The sequence below is a fragment of the Phacochoerus africanus genome, chromosome 10, assembly GCF_016906955.1.
Source record: "Phacochoerus africanus isolate WHEZ1 chromosome 10, ROS_Pafr_v1, whole genome shotgun sequence".
NCBI classification, from domain to species: domain Eukaryota; kingdom Metazoa; phylum Chordata; class Mammalia; order Artiodactyla; family Suidae; genus Phacochoerus; species Phacochoerus africanus.
Genome location: NC_062553.1, coordinates 62974229 through 62981902, shown reverse-complemented (window position 1 = coordinate 62981902; position 7674 = coordinate 62974229).

The following is a 7674-nucleotide window of genomic DNA, read 5'->3' as shown; positions in this document are numbered from 1 at the left end:
ACTTGGTTTCATTACCACTTTTCTATTTCCTGTTCTACACTAAAATTTCAAGATAGTTTTATATTATTCACTTTTTCCTTGTCCTCTCATCCCTCCTGCTTTGAACCCAATTCATTTTGGAATTTCTGCCCCTATCGTGCCAAATCTTTTTGTGAAGAACAGCACCAGTACCTCCTCACTGCTAAATCCAGGGTTTCTGTTTTTTGTTTTCTTTTGGCCATGCCCATGGCACCTGGAAGTTCCCAGGCCAGGGATGGAATCCACGCCTCTATAGTGATAACACCGGATCCTTAACCCCTGCTCCACGGGAGAATTCCATGGTCTATCACAAATTTTAACTCAATTATTTAATTTATGGTTTGTCTTTTTTTTTTTTTTTTTTTTAAATCTCTACATGTTGTAGTGCCCTAGGGATCATTTCTCAGACTTCTTGTCTTCCTTAGCAATTTCATCCAATTTCATAATCTTTTTTTTTTGTCTTTTTTTAGGTCTGCACCAGCAGCATATGGAGGTTCCCAGGCTAGGGGTTGAATAGGAGCTGTAGTTGTCTGCCTACGCCACAGCCACTGCAACCCTGGATCCGATCCACATCTGTGACATACACCACACCTCATGGCAATGCCAGATTCTTAACCCACCGAGTGAGGCCAGGAACCGAACCCGTGTCCTCATGAATTCTAGTCGGGTTTGTTAACCACCGAGCCACGACGGGAAGTCCCAATTTCATGATCTTTATTGTGATCTATATGCAGGAATATGAATTTATTCTTTTTTAAAAAAATTTTTGGTCAGAGTTCCTGTCGTGGTTCAGTGGTTAACGAATCAGACTAGGAGCCATGAGGTTGCGGGTTCGATCCCTGCCCTTGCTCAGTGGGTTAAGCAAGGGCATTGCCGTGAGCTGTGGTGTAGGTTGCAGACACCGCTGGGATTCCGCGTTGCCGTGGCTCTGGCATAGGCTGGCAGCTACAGCTCCGATTAGACCCCTAGCCTGGGAACCTCCATATGCTGCGCGAGTGGCCTTAGAAAAGGCCACTCAGGAATTGAACCTGCATTCTCATGTATAGTAGTTGGGTTCATTACCACTGCACCACCATGGGAACTCCCATGCCCTTTCCTCTGGCTTGAAGATGAACAAGTACAGGGCTTGCAGGCCTGTGGAGTGCAGCTCTACAGGCTACCCTGACATAGTAGGTTCAATGAATATTTGTCAACTGAAAAGAATAACTGATCTAATTTAATAATTAAAAATTTATTTTATTTTATCTTTATTTTTTTGTCTTTTTGCTATTTCTTGGGCCGCCCCTGTGGCATATGGAGGTTCCCAGGCTAGGGGTTGAATCGGAGCCATTGCCACCGGCCTACGCCAGAGCCACAGCAACGCGGGATCCGAGCTGCGTCTGCAACCTACACCACAGCTCACGGCAACGCCGGATCGTTAACCCACTGAGCAAGGGCAGGGACCGAACCCGCAACCTCATGGTTCCTAGTCGGATTCGTTAACCACTGCACCACGACGGGAACTCCTAATAATTAAAAAATTTTTAAATCCTCACGTGTTAAATTTTATCCTTATACATTTAAACCTGTTAATTAGCCAGTATATCTTTTTTGCTGTCTAATTTTTACACAGATAACAAGTGGATTTTTTTTTTCTAGATGAAAAAGAACTGTGAAATCAAATTCTGAATTAAAAACATTTCAGCAAAAATTTCCTGAGGATTTTCTCAGGCTTCCAGTTTTTTGGTATATAATAATATCAGGCTTGCCTACACATAAGATGAGTACTCGTCTAGATTCTGAAATTCTTTCCAAACAAGCAGAGGATGAGGGAAATACCAAGGGCTTCTAGAATAGACCCCTTAGCCACTAATGGCCCCAGGCTATAGGGTGAAACCTATGGTGTTCGAGAGTAGAGTGTCTTCTAAAGTTGATTATTTTTTGTCATGTTCCATGCTGAGGCAGTAACTGAAAGAACTCCATAAATTGCTAACAAGTGGATTTAAGGAGCTTTGGAAATACAATGAACACATGGAAGAATGATCATGATAATTACATACCATGTCTATTATACTACCTTAGAGGCATTTTAAAGCCTGAAAACTTGGAATGAATTTCTAACACCTACTTGGTATGACTTTGGGCAACTTACTTAAAATTCTTGAGCTTTTATTTCCTCATTTTGATAATGGAGATAGTAACAAACCCACCTCACCTGGTTGTTCTGAGGATTAAAAGACAATACATACAAAGTCCTTAGAACAATGCCTATGCAGAGAAAGAAACAGATTTTCTCAGCCCTCTTAAGGGTCCCTGGCTTGATCTGAAAATTAAACTGACAAAGACATTAACAGGAGAGAAGCATACAAAGGTTATTAAAATTTTACATGTACAGAGGAAACCTCACAAGACAATGAAGACCCTAAGAAGTGACTGGAGGAGGCTTTTATACCCCTGAGATAAAGAAACAATATATTTGTGAAGAGTTTGGGCTAGGGTGTGGTGGGTTGGAGCTAGGTTAGTTTAGCAAGGTTTGTTTACAGATTTCTCTGGTGCCAGCTTTAGGCTGATAACAGCCTGTCTCCAGTAAAAGGAAAATTTATTTCCTGCCTTTTCGAAAGATTAAAAATGAATTTTTAAATGCTTTTGCCTAAAACTTTTCCTTTCAAATTTAAGGGAAATGAAATCTATAAGAGTTAAATATATTTGAATGTAGTATTTTATTTCTGCAACTACTTCATATGTTGGAGTTCTTAAATATTTAGATTTTTGTGGAAGTCCATTTCTTGTCCTAGAAATTAAAAAAAAAAAATGTGTAGTTCAGAGAATTAGCACTACTTTAAAAAAAAATTTATTCCTGTACTGGTACCCATTTCAGTTCAGTTTCAAAATTATAAATACCTCACTAGACAGAGAATACCTCACTAGACAGAGGTATTCACTATTATTATTTGAGAAATCCCATCCCAGGAGACAGGTCTAACTTTTACACTATCTGATGAATGAAAGCTCTAAGACGTGAAAGGGACAGGCTTAGATGGAACCTGACAGTGAATGCTGTTATTGTCAGTCAGACCCAAGCAGCCAGTGAGGCTTCACGATTTTTGATATCATTAAGCTTCATGCTTAGCCTAAGAGATGGATTTAATCATCCGTACGATTCACATGCTATGTCAAATGATCAAAAGTTGACACTCGGTACACGCATGTCTCTTCTCCTTCGGAAGATCGTCATTTATAGAGCATAAAATAACAACAAAAAAAGATAATTTCTAAAGAACATCCTCCCTTTATCTTCTATCTTTATAGGTTCTCCTTGTTTTCAAACTAACTCTGTCTACATGCTCTCACACAAGTGACTTCTAGCTGTGAGTTTCCCGTAGGGGTTAAATGACAAATTGACACTGGTTTGGGTAAAGGTTTCCTAATGAGCTGATCAAGGCTGTCAGGCCTGGAGAAGAGGTGAACCACAGTGATCTTCTTAACCTGTAATACATCCTCACTCACTCTTCCACTTCTCCCTGCTAATTCTGTCTGAGGAGTTCAGGGGCCTTGAAATCAGTTTAGCTTTTGTAAGGCAGCTTTTGTATCTTGCTTTCCTAAATACGTTTGTTGTCAGCAAGCCAAAAGTACATTCAGAATCTTCTGTAAGCTTCATCTGAGGAGGATGGAGGTTTATAATAAGAAGGCGATTTGCATATAAATTATGCCTGGAATGTATGGAGGAGTGGAGTCTGAGAAATGCTATTATTTGGAAAGAAAATAGAGGGCAATCTCTGATATAAAACCCCTTTTAAAAGTTCTGTGGAATTGGATGGCTTGTATTTCTTGTGGCACAACCAGCTGCAAGTTCAGGGGGAATTTTTGGCAATCGGCATTGCTCCCAGCCAAGAGCTTTTATGACGGTTAATTGGAGATCAACATTCTGTGGGAGTATATTCAAAGGAACCCATGTGATATCTGAAAAATTCTCTGCCTATTCTCATACCAGAAAATTTTAAAACGTTGTGGTGCTATTTATGTACATCTGAGACCCCAGAGACAATTAAAAATAGCAGAACGAGTCGAGCACAAACAGATCAAAGTTTCCATTCTCTTACAACAAATATTCCTTCACAAATATTCTATTCGTTATTGTATCAACTCTGTAAAACAGTAAGTCTCTGAGGTACAGAAGATTTCTGACTATAAATTTGGCTTACATGATCAGCAGTAATTTACTTCCAAGGCCATGTTTGAAATAAACCATACCTTCAATATTTTTAAATTATTTTGAGGAAAAATAACCGAAAAGAGAGAATCTTTCACCATGCCCTGAGAGATCAACATTCCTAATAATGTTGGAATAATCGCTGTGTCTGAATGGGACACTACACATGATGGATTTGAGCCATCCAAGTGGCCCAAGCCATGAGAAGCCAATGAATTGACTGACTACTGGGTGATGCAGCTGTGTAACAAGAGGATCTGTTAAGTAATTTGTTTTTAAGGAAAACAAAAAAAGCAAAAAAACAAAACAAAACAAAACAAAAATGAAGACAGCTTCAGGGCATAAAGATACCCTGTTAATGAGATCACACCTTGGCTAAATTAAAAGCCTCACCTAGCCTGCAGTCATTCAGATATGTTCTTTGTTCATTTCTCTTTGTCCCCTCCTCCTTCTTCTCTCCAATCTGTCAGTGACTTTCACATATTTAAACTCCACTGTGATGGTTAGTAGTATTTTAGTTTAATGATGGGACCTTATGTGAGGTGTATGAGATGCAAAGCACTCCAAGTTATTAAGCTACAAAGGTTCAGGTTTGGTCTTCATATAAAGGAAAACTTTTGAAAACAGATACCTGCTTAGAAAGCTATTTCCTGAGGGAGCAGCTCTTCTAGGGAATATGTTTCATGACACCCCTGCAGCCTTACTGACCCTAGAGCAGACAACACGTGGATTTCTCACACCTCATTTTTTAGTCCATGAGAACTGCGTGTGGTAGTCAGCTGGTGTGAGCAACAACTGAGTGCAGTTTTAGGGCTATGAACATAATCAGGTTAGATCAATGGGAAAGAATACATATGATTCAGATAGTCTTAGGATTCCCATCTGAAAGAGGATCAGTTCTTTTAATTGCATTAGAGATTATGGAATTTCTGTTTGTCATACCATTTCTTCTTTCACTTGAGGAGATATTTTTTTAATAACATGAGAGTCTGAGAGGATAAAAAATTGTTCATAATTTAGTGAGCTATAACAAATGGCATATGCAGTTTTTAAATTTACTAAGCCCTCAAATTTCCTTAGTATAATTTCAGTTCCTTAGAAGCACCTGTCCTCTGTTCAAGTTCTCTTTTCTTGATTGTACCTCACTTCAATGCAATACAGCCACTATTTGTTAAGTGTATGTTGTGCACAAAGCTCTAGGCTACATACTCAAGTTGATAAAAGAGAAGCAAAGCAGATAATGCTAAGAAATTTCCTTCAGGTGAATCTATTTATGATGGCATATAATGCTTTTAATTATCTGATTCTTGATTCATTTTGGAACTATTTGCCCCCTACCAAACTCTATGATGAATTTCTGTTCAGTTAAATATAATATATAATACATCAAATGGGGTTAAATTCTTTTAAATAACCAACCTCCACTTCACCTTTTCTGGATTAACTAGGGTTTTTTATTCCCTCTGTAAATCATACTGAGAGATCGCCAAGATTCTTTGAATTCTTCCTTGTACAAACCAGCATTTCTCCTCCTATCTAGCGAATTTGATCCTTGCCAGAAGTATATTTGTTTCCCAATTTTTTATGCAGTTATGGATGTCATTGTTTTAATGATTTGATTAACCACTGAGTAAAACATGCATGGGAAAAGACCATTATTTACATGAAACCTAATTTAAATGTTTTAGAAAGATGTAATGAAGCTGAGTTAATAAATTAAGTGAAATGGATTAGCTATAAAATACAGGGGGAAATCTAAGCTTATATTGCTTTACAAATGCCTTTCCATTCTGCTCAATTTTAAAGAAAAATAAAATTGGAGAGAGTATATCATGAATTCTAGGTATGATTTTATAAAAAAGTTTACATGGATTCTATTTCATGGTCCCTACACTTTAAGAAAGTCTAAAATAACATATCTGCATATATTTGAACTTATATGTATGTTTAGTGTATTATTAATGTATAATTAAGCTTAATGTATGCGTGTTTACAAAATTTCTTACCATAATGAATTGTTTGAATTAACAACCAACAAGAAATCCCAATAGCTTAGGGTAAGGAATTCTCCGTGCTCTCATATCTTGATGTCTTTATACATCAAGATTGTTTTCTATTCTGTTGGCTTGAAACACTCAACATTTCCCTTTTTCCTGTCACTGAAGTGATTACTTGCCCATTCTCCTCCCTCCTTCCTATCTATGCTTGGCTAATACATAGTGTTTGCGGTGCCCACATAAGACATGTGATATATGTGTTAACTTGTTAACTGTGTATGTATGTGTTTATATATCCTATGCACAGAAAATACTACTCAGGTGATTTTCCTTTATTTAAAATTAAATCTTATTCTCTAATTCAATTATTAAACTCAAAACTCAATTTTTCTTATATGTTTATTTGTACCCTATGAAAATTACTCTTCTGTTTATAAAACTAGCATATTTTAACAATTACTTTAAGTGGTCCTTTGATTAATATCCACTCTAATATATAAACTTAGGTACATTTGCTAAAAATTTTAAACTACATTTGCATATTTAATACATTTGGTTTTCTTATTAAGTACTCCAATAAATCTTCTCAGGTACTTAATACTTGTAAATCTGATAAATTAAACTTACAAATATCTTTACTATTAAGTTCACTTAAGTGTTCCACTAAAGTTTATGACTTGAGTAAAGTTTCAACTTTTAATAATAATTACACATATTATAGTAACATAAAATATTTTGGGAAGAAATATTACTCAAGCCAAATTCTCTCAAGCATTATACATGGAAATAATATTAAATATGTACAGAATATTCCTGAACATAAAAGCAATTTTTATCTGTTGAATTTATTTATTATTTCTATACCAAACTAATCTTCCTGTGGGTAAGGCTTACTGTCCCACCAAGGAACAATTCTATTGTCCTATGGATACAGCACAGCAGCCCTCCCCCACATAGCCACACACCAATCTCTGGAAACTGTAAATATTTATCTTATGTAGCAAAAGTGGTTTTGCAGATGGATTAAGATACAGACCAGGAAATGAAGAAAACTTCCCGGATTTTCGGCTTTAGCCCAGTCTAATCTCCCAAACCATTAAGAAAAAAAAAATAACCTTTTCTGGTCCTCACAGAGATGTGACAATAGTAGAACAGAGAGACATGAGAATTCACTCTTGCTGACTCTGAGGATAGCAGAAAGGAAATAGGGGCCAAAGAATGTGGGTGGTGCCTAGAAGCTGGGAGTGGCCTTCAGCTGATAACCAATCTGAAATTCTCAAAAAACCCCAGAATTCTGGCAACAAGCTGAATGACCAAGGAAACTGATTCTCCTGGAAAGTCTCCAGAAGGAAATGAAGACCTGTTGACTTGAGCCTGATGAGATCTGTGGGGGAGTTCTAGCCCACAGGATATAAGATAGCAGGATATAAGATTAACATTCAGAAATCAGTCTCATTTCTGTATACTAAC